The following is a 13,605-nucleotide window of genomic DNA, read 5'->3' on the forward strand; positions in this document are numbered from 1 at the left end:
ATCTTCCAAGGGTATCCGACATTACTTGGAATAAAACTCAAAGTCTGCATATGATCTGGCACCTTTATAACTTCTCAGAACTCATCTCCTACCACTTTACCCCTTGTTCATCTGCTCCAGCCATGCTGGCCTCCTTGCTTTTCTTTGAACACGTCTGGTATATTCCACAGAGTCTTTGCATATGCTCTTGTGCGACCATCCACAGGCTGGCTCCCTCATCTTCAGATCTTTATGCAAATACTTCCTTTCATTGAGACTTATTTTGGCTACTCTATTTAAATGCATCTGACCCCTATTCCCCACCTACACACATGTCATAATGAATTTTCCTCCTTCATTTTTCTGATAGCATCTGGTTTGGGTTGAATTGTGTCCCCAAACACATCTATTGAAAATCCTAACCCCCTGTGCCTGTGAATATGACCTTATTTGGAACTAGTGTCTTTGTCCATTTAATCAAGTTAAGATAAGGTCATGAGGGTAGGCTGTAAGCCAGTATGACTTATGCCTTTATGACAGGAGGAAAACATCATAGAAAGACAGAGACACACAGGGAGAATGAGAAGTGACAACAGAGGCAGGGATTGGAGTAATGCAGTTGCAAGCTAAGGAAAGCCAACTATTGATGTTCACCACCAGAAACTAGGAAGAGGCAGGAAAGGAGTCTACTCAGAGTTCTAGAGGGAGCATGGTCTCACTAACATCTTGATTTCAGACTGCTAGCCTCCAGATTACGAGAGAATGAACTTTTGTTGTTTTAAGCCAGCTAGCTGTAGTACATTATTATGGAAGCTTTGGCAAACTAATACAGTATGTATCACACCTTCTGATATACTACATATTTTACATGTTTGTTGTATTTATCGTCTGTCTCCCCAACGTGGTAGAGTAAACTCCAAGGAGGACACACCATTTCTGGCTCCCTAGTCCATACTGCTCTGATCTCTGCTGGGTTCCACTCGATTCGACTTCTGCCTAGGATTAATTGATCCTAATACTTCTGGATGAACCTGCAGAGAAATTTCATGAAGATATGAACTGAACTCAAAGCAAGAAGTGGAAATTCTACCTTCTAAGGATAGTGGAAGAATAATCTGGAATTGTATAAAATTTGGAGACAGACTACAGTGCTGTAAAGGAAGTCTTCCATTTGGACTCCCAGATAATACTGCCCATATGCCCAGACCACATAGTATAAAGGGTTAGGTAAGTGCCTGTGTATTAGATGAAGAAAATCATGATGGATTGGTTGGACACAGAAGGATATATACCACAGAGGATTCCTGATAGCTCTGAAGATATCTTGTCAAAAATTTACGTGTTTTTAATTTTTCCTCGGTGTTGGTTTTAATAGCTTTTAATTTTTTTTCACAGCACTGAAAGTGTCTCAATAACACTATGCCTCAAAGGAAATGTATTGTCTTTGTAACACAATATTATACACATTATTGAATTCTGAAGCTAAACATGCTAGAAGAGCAATGCAAAATGAACAAAGCATTCTCTAGAATGCTTCAGATAACACCAAAAAGATATGTTGTCCATCTATCACCCAGAAGATGCACTATACCTTATTTCTGGTCTGTAAATACAAATAGAAAATTATTAAGGAGAGAGAAAAATTTTAAAAAATCTGAAAAATAAAATGAGGATTCTTAGGGCAATGTAATGCAAAGTTTGGGGGAACAAGACTATGGAATTAGAGCTGGGTTTGAATTCTGGTTCCAAGACTCAGTAGCTGTGGAGTTACATGATAATAATAATAATATTATGTTAGTGACGACTAGTACATGCTTAAAGTGTTGTAAGTTAAAGTGGGTTGTAAATTAAATACACATGAAAAATACTTAGCTTCGTCCTAAGTGGCACCTGTTATTGCTATGTCTTCCAATGCAATTGCTATCTATAGGTGAGATTTATTTGAATCTCTTGTGAAAGAACATTGAGAGAGAGACTCAGTCGCTACTGTAGAGCTGCTCAGAATCTCCTTTCAGGCTATGATCTGAATGTGCTTGTTGACAATAACTATTATTGGGACAAAGGAATCATGTACAGTCTTCCTGATTAACTACTGTATCACTTCCCATCATTGTCCTTTTCATCTTATTTGATATAAATATGTAATCTAATGATCCTTTCACTTAAAATCTCTCCTTTGATGGGGAGATTTTCAAAGTGCTTTTTCAGAAATTCATTAATTAGGCAAGTCTACCCATTTTTCTAGAGCCTATTACTGAGATACTTGAAGAACTTTGGGGACTAGGAAATTCCCCCTAATTTTCTAGAGGAGATGGAGAGACAGTCTCACAATTTTCAGAGTATATCATGTATAGGAGGAAAAGGGTTATTCTTGGAGTTAACCTTATCACTGTTTTCATATTAATGTTTATTTGCAAGTTCCCTTGAAAAGCTTTCACCATATGCATGAATTGACCACAGTCTATCATGACAATTAGACCCTCCTGGAAACTGTGCCTCCCTATTTTGATTATCTTCCTTTTTTAAAAAACATTTATTTATTTTTGAGAGAGAAAGAGAGAGAGGAAGACACAGAATTCAAAGCAGATTCCAGGCTCCAAACTGCCAGTGCAGAGCCCGACGCAGGGTTCAAGCTCACAAACAGTTTGATTGTGACCTGAGCTGAAGTCTGATGCTCAACCAACTGAGCCACCCAGGCTTCCCTGATTATCTCCTCTTTAAGGCCTGGCATCATGGACTCTGATTTCCCAGCAACACCTTCACCTCTCTGATTTCATATCATGGCAAATGTCTAATTGGGGGTTCAATTGTCCCCTTAACTAGGTGTAGCTGGTTGTTAGATAACTGTGAACTTAAAAATACTCAGCTAGGGCCACCTGGGTTGCTTAGTCAGTTAAGCATCTGACTTTGGCTCAGGGCATGATCTCGGGGTTCATGAGTTTGAGTTCTACACTGACAGTGCAGAGCCTGCTTGGAATTCTCTCTCTCTCTCTCTCTCTCTCTTTCTCTCTCTCTGCTCCTCCCCCACTTGTATTTTCTCTCTTTCTCTCTCAAAATAAATAAACTTAAAAAAAAAACCAGCAAAAAACTACTAGGCTAAAGGAAACCACCAGGTTGCAGATGATCCAGGAACTTCATTGAACCTGAGTTTTGGCTGGCAATCTGAGCAGAGAGCTTGGCTGTCAACAAATGAAGCATGTTTTAATTAGGAAGCTTTATTACATCATTACAGGGAGTAAAGAGAGTGTGGTTTGAGAGATTGCAGGCTAGATGCTTAAGGAGGCTCTCCTGCCATGAGACCCTTGTCAGAATCTGACCTTTGTCATTCTGTAAGATGATAAGAAAGAAAAAGTGCTATCTTCCTTGGTTTGTACGGTGGTTAAGAAAATAACCAGATTTTTTGAAAGTGCAGTAAAAGTGCCCTTCTTCAGAATTATTTTGGAAAAAGAGTGTGAGATCATTGCTGTGCCCTCTTTAAGAAATCCACACCCTAAGATTGCATGCTTCTCACTTTGCTTGGGTATCTCTACTCAAATGCCTCCTCCTCTATCTTTCTTTGTGGAACACATTACAACCTTCTCATTATAATTTATATTTGTAGGGTTATTATTTATTGTCGCCTCTACTGGAACATGAAGTTTATGATGGCACAGACTTGAGATGGTCATCACTCCGTTGCCAGTAAATAATCATTAAATGAAAACTGAAAGATTTGAAGGAGGGCCTGGGTGCCTCAGTCAGTCATCCAACTTCGGCTCAGGTCATGATCTCACGGTTCGTGAGCTCCAGCCCCATATCGGGCTCTGCACTGTCAGTGCAGGGCCTGTTTGGAATTCTCTTTCTGCCCCTCCCCCCAACTCGTGCTTTCTCTCTCTCAAATAAACAAACAAACAAAAAAGGAAAAGACTTGAAGGAGGTGGTGGAGAGATGTTAGACGCATGGTGTACGATAATCAAATGGACACAACTAGCTGGTCTGGGGGCTATCAGGCCTAGTTTGAAAAAGAAGTTTTATGAAAACCTGACTATTCTTGTAAGAGCATAGTTTCTGTCACTGTGGTAATGAGAAGCAGGAAGAATTATAATATACAAATAATCCTAAGAAACTCTTAAATTTTAGCCAATAGCTTAACCTCTCTGCCAAAATAACCTGCCTCCTATTTTCTGCATTATTTTTCATTACCCCAGTCAGAAGAGGGAAGAGTTGAGCTAAGGAAAACATCAGAGAGTAAGGGAAGGCTGGCTACTGGATGTGTTGGGGCTGGTAGGGACTTGGTGTGAAAGGTAAGTGTTGAGGCTTTCTGTCTCAGGTGGCTGATGACAATAGCCTGATACATCGGATTTACTCTCCTGTTCTCCATGGCTCCTTCCTTCCTTCCTCACTGCTAAACCTTATTTGAACCTTCCTCCTTTGCTTTCCTTTCTTATTAGTATCTTTCTTTCCATCCTGCCTTCATGACTGGGCAGCAGATGACTCAGGCTCCCTCTGGCAGAAGTCAGAGTATGAGGTTTAGAGCTAAAGGACAGGGACACCAAAATAGTATCTGTTCTTTTAGTTATTGGCTGAGCTGGCCAGACTCTGTGGTTGGGGGTTTGGGTATAAATCATTCGTTTTTCCAGTTTGACTTTTGCCCAGGGAGTGGTAAGAATGGAATATATCTTAAATGCATTTTTAAAAAGTATACTTATGCTCTTCTCTGTGTGTCTGCTTTGAATAAGTTTATTGTCTACTGTTAACTTTAGTGAAAAATATGAGACGATGATGGCAATTAGGAGGGCTATCATTTCTGAACACGAATGTTTCAGTCCTTGTACTAAGCGCTATATTTGCATGATTTATTTTTTAATAGTTTTAACAATAAAGGTGGGTATTAGTATCAGCTCCATTTTACAGCGAAGGAAATTCAAATTTAGGTTTAGGAACTTGCTCAAACTCGAGCTAATAAAAAACAAAGTTTGCGGTTCAACATAGGCAATACACCACATTAGTAGAATGAAGTATAAAACACACATGATTATTTCAGTTGATGCAGAAAAAGCTTTTGAAAACTTCAACAACCTTTCGTGATAGAAACAATCATTAAACTAGGGATAGAGGGAAACTATTCGAAAATGTTGGCAAGGATGTGGAGAAATTGGAACTCTTGTAAATGATTGGTAGGGATGGAAAATGGTGGAAAAGGGTGGAAAACGGTATGGAAACTATGGAAAACAGTATGTCAGTTCCTCCAAAAATTATAAATAGAATTAACATATGATCCAGCATTCTCAATTCTGGGTATATATCCAAAAGAATTGAAAGCAGTGTCCTGAGGACATGTTTGCATACCCAAGGTTATAGTGACACTATTCACAATAGACAAGAGGTAAGAAGCAACCCAAATGCCCATTGATGGATGAATGGATTCACAAAATGTGGTGCATATATACAGTGTAATATTATTCTACCTTAAAAAGGAAGGAAGTTCTGACACATGGTACACCATGAATGAAACGTAAGGACCTTATGCTAAAGTGAACATAAGCTAGTCACAAAAGGACAAACGCTATAGGATTCCACTTATGTGAGTTACCCATATTAGCCAAATTAAAAAAGATGAAGTAAAGTGGTGGACAGGGGCTGGGAAAAGAGAGAATGGTGAGTTAATGAAGGAACAAACAGTTTAGGAAGATGAAAAAAGTTCTACAGATGGATTGATCACGATTGTTGTACAATGTGAATGCATTTAATGCCACAGAACATGCACTTAAAATGGTTCAAATATTAAGGTTTAAGTTATGTATATCTTGCGACAATTAAAAAAATAAAGTTAGGACTTATACTTGAAATTTGTTAAAAAATGCTTTGAGAACCCGGCGTGCTCAGAGCACTTGGCAGAATTACAAAGTAACAACTCTTCTATTGAGCCCACGGATTCTGAGTGTCTTCTGTGTTTTGGTCCAAGATGCCTGACCAATGTGATACAGAAACCAGTATTAAAAAATGGGTAAGACTTCCATTTCACAGTCAAAATGCCTAATTTCAAGTCCCACAGTTCATGCATGAGATTGCATGGTCTGTTAATCGGGTACCATCCTTCTGATGCCCTGATATGAGTGGTAATTTCAGAAACTTCTGAGGCACATATCAGTTGCACTGCTTGTTTAGACATAGCTCAGGTGTGGCCTGTACCACAACTTTATGAATGAGGTTTTGAGGCAAGAGCTATTCTTTCACACCTCATGTCCTTACTTTTAGAAAATATTTTGTGAACAAATTCAGTAGACAATGGAGTGGACGTAGATTTGGTATGGTCTAGCCTTTTGAAGTCTAGACTTAGCAATATGTGAGACTTTTCAGTGGGCTATTGTAAAAGAGGTTGTTGTTTTTTTTTTTTTTCTTTTCCGATGTGCTTAACAGAAACTAAATATCTAAAACCAGCTTCAGCCTCTGCTTTAATGACTTCCAACCACCAACATGGAAAAGGGTATCCAGAAGAATTTTAGGAAAGTTAAAACTTATTCAGTGCATGGAGGGGTCATACATGCAACTTCTAATTATGGCCTTCTATACTATTTGTTGGCTGTGTGACATCAAGCAAGTTAAGTAACCTTCCTGAGCCTCAGTTTCTTTATCTTAAAGTGGGTTTTGTAATAGTATCTACTGCACAGGGTGGTGGTGAGGATTAAATGAAATGATCCCAAATGGTCTTTCTATTTTTACCCTTGCTGTCTTAACACTATTTTAACACAGCACTAATAGTTACAGGCATACTTTTAAGTCAGACCATGTTGCATCTTTGCTCAGTACTAGAATGGCTTGCCATTTTGCTTAGAGGGAAAGCCAAAGTCTGCATAGTGGTCTGCAAGGTCAGATGTGATCTGGCCCCTCTAACCTCTCTGCTACCCACTTTTACTATTTTCTGGTCTCTTCCCATTAGCAATTGTGACCTTCAGCGTCTAGGGATATTCCTGCCTAGAAGCTTTTCTGGAGGCTTATCCTTCTCTATGGAACATTCTTTACCCCCATTATGAACCTAGCTCATTCTTTACCTGCTTTAAAATTTTATTTCAGGTGCCTGGGTGGCTTCCTCAGTTGAGCGTCTGACTCTTGGTTTTTGGCTCAGGTCATGAGACAGGGTCGTGGGATCAAGCCCTGCATCAGGCTCCATGTGCCACACTGAGCGTGGAGCCTGCTTAAGATTCGCTCTCCCTCTACCCCTTTCCCCCATGTGTGCTCTAAATCTCTCTTTCTCACTCTCTGTCTCTCTCTCGCTCTCTCTCTCTCTCTCTCTCTCATATAAAAAAACCAAACCAAACCAAAAACTTTATTTCACGTCACCTTTCAGTGAGGCCCACCCTAATGACCCTGGTCAAAATAGAATACTCCCTCTCCAGCATTATCCATCCCCCTTAGGCTTTTATGATCTTTCATTGGCACTTATCTTCTAATACACTAAGCAATAAACTTACAGATTGCGTATTTGACTATAGGTACTACTAGAAGTTAAGACCATGAGGATAGGGATGTTGATCTGTTTTTTCATTACTGAATCCCCAGTGCCCAGAACAGTGCCTGGCATATGGTAAGCATTTAACAGTTCTGAATGAATGAATGATTCCATATAAAGCACTTAGCACGCTACTGGTACATAGTAAGTGCTTAATATATAGTAGCTATTTTAAGGACTGCAGGCTGCTTCAAATCTGAGATCAGATGTGGTGTTTCAGACTTCTGCTGTAATGAACATGAGGAAAGCAAATTTATCTAACACGTATATGGGAAAAGTCCTGTGATGCCAAGGTCCTGAGCATATTATTTCCCATTCTCTAATTGTAGAAAGTGGTTAACAAGGGCATGTTTTTCATGTCATATAATTTAAAACAATCAAGGGTCTCAACGAAGTATATTATTACTATCAGGCAATCCAATTCTTGTAAAGAAACTTAGATATTTTTGCATTAACCTCTTAAACAGCAACTTTGGTTAACTATATGATTTGGGGCAAGTCATTAACCTCAGTGTCTTATCTGTTAGTGTCAGGTGACTGGGGATTGGAATACAGTTCTGGGTGTGGTCTCTCCAGGACCGTCAATTGTACCATTCAGTATTTTCATGGGATGAGAGGTTGAAGGTCTTTATTCAGACCCATGTCCAACAGACTAAGGCTTAAGAAAATAAATGAATATTAGGCCCTGGAAAAGTTGTGTCTACCAAGTCAACTTCTGTTTGAGTTAAACTTAGCCTAAGAAATTGGCTCTCTGTAAACTTGTTGCTATGGTTTTGAGCTTTGCTTTTTGTTAGTTCTCTCTCCATTTTTCCCCTTCTCTTCTGTCCTCTTCCTCTCTTTCCGCATTCTTCTTTCCTAAGGTGTAACCCCTGCTCTGTGTGGCTGCTCTGGTCTTTGGGGACTTTGATGTCTATTCCCAAGGTGAGGAAGTCCACATCTATATCTAGCTCTAAAGATTTTCCCTACACTCAATAAATTAATAAGAACATTATGAATAATTTTATGTAAAGAACTCTGGAAACTTACATGAAATAGGAAAGTTATCTAAAATCACAACTTACCAAAACTGACACAAAATGGAATATCTGAATAAGGTCTATATCTGCCAAAGAAATTGGAACTGTAATCAAAATCCTTCCCATGAGGAAAACTACAGGCCTAAACAGCCTCACTGGTTCATTCCTCCAAAAGTTCAGGAAATAATACTGTATTTATACAGATTCTTTCAGAAAATAAAGAAAGAGAATGCTTACAATTCATTTTGTGAGGTCAGTATAACCTTGAAACTGAAACATGATAAGGATATTATAGGGAAAAAATTACATCTTTTTATCTACCATGAACATAGATGCAAAATTTCTAAACACAATATTAGCAAATAGAGTGCAATAAGATAGAAATAACATAATAGTTCATGGCCAGGTAAAGTTTATTTCAGGAATACAGTAATAGTTTAATATATAAAAACCAATTAATATCATTTTAAAAATAACTTTAAAATAGAGAAAATCATATTATCATCTCAATAGATACAAAAAAGGCATGACCCCATTCATGACTAAAACAAAACAACTGTGAGAAAATTAAGATGAGAACTCTCTTAATGTGATAAAAAGGAATCTAAAAACTCTACAGCTGACATCATTTCTAATGGTGTAATACTGAACTTTTTTCCCTTAAAGTTGGAAATGTCCACTGTCACCATGTTTATTCAACATACTTTTGAAGGTTCCAGTCAGAAGAAAAAGGAATAAGAATTACAAAAATATTATATAATGAGAAGAATAAAGTTACCTCTATTACAAATGACATAATTATATAAGAAATTCAAAAGAAGTTATAAACTATTAGAATTAAGGTATTACCAAATTTGCTGGATGGAAAACCCATATGGAAAAAGTACTTATTTCTATATTTCAGCCAAAAATAAAACCATAAAATTAGAAAAGCAGTACCATTTAAAATAGGAGCTAAAAACTATGTACCTCTGGGTTAAACTTAAGATTTATAAGATGTCTATAATTAAACTACAAGTGTTGGTGCTCCTGGGTATCTCAGTTGATAAGCATCTGACTTCAAATTTTTTTTTTAATGTTTTATTTATTTTTGAGACAGTGAGAGACAGAGCATGAACAGGGGAGGGTCAGAGAGAGGGAGACACAGAATCCAAAGCAGGCTCCAGGCTCTGAGCTGTCAGCACAGAGCCCAACGCGGGGCTCGAACTCACAGAGTGTGAGATCATGACCTGAGCCAAAGTCGGCCACTTAACAGACTAAGCCACCCAGGCGCCCCATATAAGCATCTGACTTCAGCTCAGGTCATGATCTCAGGTTTGTGAGCTCAAGCCCCTCTTCAGGTAAAACAACAACAACAACAAAAAACAAAAAACAAAAAACAAAAAAAAGCCCACAAAAACCATGAGCCCTGCTTTGGGTGAGCCCCACTTGCTTCTCTCTCCCTTTCCCTCTGCCCCTCCTGGGATTCTCTCTCTCTCTCTGCCCCTTGCTCACTTGCGCCCTCTCTTTCTCTCTCAAAACAAACCAAACAAAAAACCCCCCAAAACCCTGTTGTTAACAGAAAGAATACTTAAATGGGGGAGATGAATAAAGTTTGTGGATTGAGAGATTCAATATTTGTAAGATGTCATTTTCTCCAAATTGATCTATAAATTTGATCTGAGCCCAATCAAAACCTAGCAGGATTTGTGTAGAAATTGACAAGCTGATTCTAAAATTTATACAGAAATGAAAGTACCAATAAACCTTAGATAATATTGAACAAGAACAAAGCTGGAGGGCTTACAACACCAGACTTCCAGACTTAGTGTAAAACTCCAGTAATTAAGAGTGTGGTATTATGCAAGGAGAGACAAACAGACCAACTGGACAGAATTATGAGTCTAGAAAGAGACTCACACATACAGAATTTCTTGATTTATTAAAAAGGTGCCACTGCAGTTCAGTGGGAGAAAGTTGGCTTTTCATTAAATGGTGCTATAACATTATTCTTATGAAAAAAATGAACCTTGCCTCCTATATTACAGCATACAGTAAAATTAATTTGAGAGGGAATATAGATCTCTATTTGCAAGATAGAAAAAAACAGAGCTTTGGGAAGAATACAGAAGATATCTTTATGACCTTAGGTAGGCATGACTTTCTTAAACATAAACATAAAGCATTAACCATAAAAAAAAACCTCTGATAAACTGGGTTTCAACAAAATTATGACTATTAATTCATCAAAAGATATCAATCATTATGATAATGAAAAGACAAGCCATATACTGGAAGAAAATATTTGTCATTTATATGTCTGACAAAGGCCTGGTATCCTAAATATACAAAGAGTTCATGTAAATTAATATGATATAAACAAACCATACAGTTTTTTAAAATTTCAGGTATTTCATAAATAAGATATCCAAATAACCAGTAAACATATCAAAATCTAATCTATATTATTATTCATCAAGTGAACAGAAAGCAGAATCAGACCTATAAATACAGAGAACAAACTGATGGTTTCCAGAGGGGAAAGGGTGGGAGGATGGGCAAAATGGGTTGATTTTGATCTCTGCCTTGATTCAGTGGTGGTTACACAGGAGTATACATATCTGAAGACACATCCAGCTGTATAGTCAAGATTTGTGTACTCTATGCACTTTACTAGATATGCATTATACTTCAAAGGCAAGCAAAATTAAAAATTAGATTTTAATAAAAGTAAAAAGCATTAGTTAAAAGAACATACACAAGAAAGAATATCTAATGGGAAAAAGACAGTGTCTTCAACAAATGGTGTTGGGAAAATTGGACAGCTATATGCAAAAGAATGAAACTGGACTAATTTCTTATACCCAAAGATATACCCCAAAATATCTTATACACAAAGATAAATTCAAATGGATTAAAGACCTAAGTGTGAGACATGAAATAATAAATCCTAGAGGTGACATTAACAGTAACCTTTTTTACATTAACCATAGTCATTTCTTTCTAGATAAGTCTTCAGAGGCAAGGGAAACAAAAACAAAAGTAAACTATTGTGATTTCATAAAAATAAAAACTTTTGCACAGCAAAGGAAGCAATCAATGAAACTAAAAAGGCAACCTATTGAATGGGAGAATGTATTTGCAAATGACATATCTGATAAAGGGTTAGTATCTAAAATATGTAAAGAACTTATAAAATTCAATATCTAAAACTCAAACAATCTAACTTAAAAATGGGCGGAAGACATGAAAAGACATTTTCCCAAAGAGGACATGCAGATGACCAACAGACACATGAAAAGATGCTCAACATCACTCATCATCAGGGAAATACAAACCAAAACTATAATGAGATATTACCTCACACTTGTCAGAACGGCTAAACTCAACAACACAAGAAACAACAGATGTTGGCGAGGATGTGGAGAAAGATAAACCCTTTTGCACTGTTGGTGGGAATGCAAACTGGTGCAGCCACTCTGGAAAGCAGTATGGAGGTTCCTCAAAAAATTAGAACTACTCTACAAACCAGCAATTGCAACACTAGAATACAAAAATACTAATTCGAAGGGATGCATACACCCCAATGTTTATAGCAGTATTGTCTACAGTAGTCAAATTATGGAAACAGCCCAAGGGTCTATTGACTGATGAATGGATAAAGAAGATGTGGTATCCTTGGAATATTAGTCATAAATATTGAAATATGAGTCATAAATGAGAATGAAATATTGCCATTTGCAATGACATGGATGGAACTAGAGAGTATAATGCTAAGTGAAATAAGTCAGTCAGAGAAAGACAAATACCATATGATTTCACTCATATGTGGAATATAAAAACAAACAAAGGGAAGAGAGAGAGAGAGAGAGAGAGGCAAACCAAGAAACAGATTCTTAACTATAGAGGACAAACTGATGGTTACCAGAGGGGAGGTGGGTGGGGAGATGGGTGAAATAGGTGATGGGGATTAAGGAGGGCACTTGCAATGAGCACTGGGTGTGGTATGGAAGTGTTGAATCACTATATTGTACACTTGAAATTAATATTACACTGTATGTTAACTGGAGTTTAAATAAAAACTTAAAAAAACAGAATAAAATAAAAAAAGATAAGCCAACAGGTGGATGAACACAAATCCCAAATTCTCACACCAATGAATGGGCAGAGCACCAGGTCACAGTTCCTTGGGGCGAAACAACAGGCAGTGTACATCGAGGTCTGTGCAGGATTTAGGCTTGGTAGACGTCCCCTAAGCCCCTGAGCAGCAGACTGTAAAGCTAACAGCCCTTCAGCTCCTGTGGGTAGCTCAGCTGATACCAAATAGGCATGAATATCTCAAAAAGAGAACTGAGCAGCTTCAGGCACCCAGCTAGACTCTGCAGTCTAGGAGCCTCTAGCAACCAGAAGGGAGCTTTTAGCAGTTAGCCTTTCCTTATCTCACCAGCAGATCCTGGAGGATGCCTCTGGCATGGACTGACTTAGGACCTTTGCCTTTGGTTCATTTTCCACAAAAAAAGAAGTCTCATTCTGTGCAAACCTTTCTGAGGATGAGTTTGTAGACATCGTCAATAAGATGACCACTTGGTAATCCATTTTAGGATATTGGAAAACTAGTTTTAATCCATTCTGATGGAAGATTTTATGCAAGAATTAAAGCATTCTAAGTCTGGTTTTTCGATTTCATATCACATCAACAAACTTTGCTGTGGATGGAATTAGCAGCCAAAGAGCTCTGTCTAAATCATTGCTTTCTGTTGTCCTAAGCTTTCTCAGTGTTGGATGTTGGCTTAGATGCCAAGCTGGACCAAGAACATCGTAAACTTCTTGTCTATTTAATGACTAAAATAATAGCCCTGTTTGATAATAGCCATCCCAGACTTATCCATCTCAAGCTATAAAGGGAGGCACATTAGTATTTGTGGTCACATATTGACCAGTTGAAACCTCATACGTGGCTTTCAAAAGCAAGTGAACAAATGGTTTTTTGGGATGAGGCACTGCAAAGAGCTACAGAGCATTGTAATTGGAAGCTCTTTATACAGCATACATTCATACTCACTAATATTATCTTACATTTATACGAGACTTCACAATTTCAACATGCTTCTCTATACATTCTCCCACTTGATTTCCATAAAT

At 37.8% G+C, this 13,605-nt stretch overlaps 1 protein-coding gene across 8 annotated transcripts in view; it reads left to right on the forward strand.

Annotated features, from left to right (window-relative positions):
* The window catches only part of PLCXD3 (phosphatidylinositol specific phospholipase C X domain containing 3), a 228,505-nt gene that overhangs the window by 27,135 nt on the left and 187,765 nt on the right, over nucleotides 1–13,605 (forward strand). For 2 of the 8 annotated variants that reach the window (XM_053201107.1, XM_053201112.1), the window contains one exon: nucleotides 888–1,206. The gene's annotated coding sequence lies outside the window, so the exon portion shown is untranslated. Of the gene's footprint in view, nucleotides 1–367; nucleotides 1,207–7,451; nucleotides 7,544–13,605 lie in introns of those variants that run through there. The other 6 variants (XR_008289616.1, XR_008289611.1, XR_003426199.2 and 3 more) reach the window with 6 other exon arrangements.

Source organism: Acinonyx jubatus, chromosome A1 (genome assembly GCF_027475565.1).
Source record: "Acinonyx jubatus isolate Ajub_Pintada_27869175 chromosome A1, VMU_Ajub_asm_v1.0, whole genome shotgun sequence".
NCBI lineage: Eukaryota > Metazoa > Chordata > Mammalia > Carnivora > Felidae > Acinonyx > Acinonyx jubatus.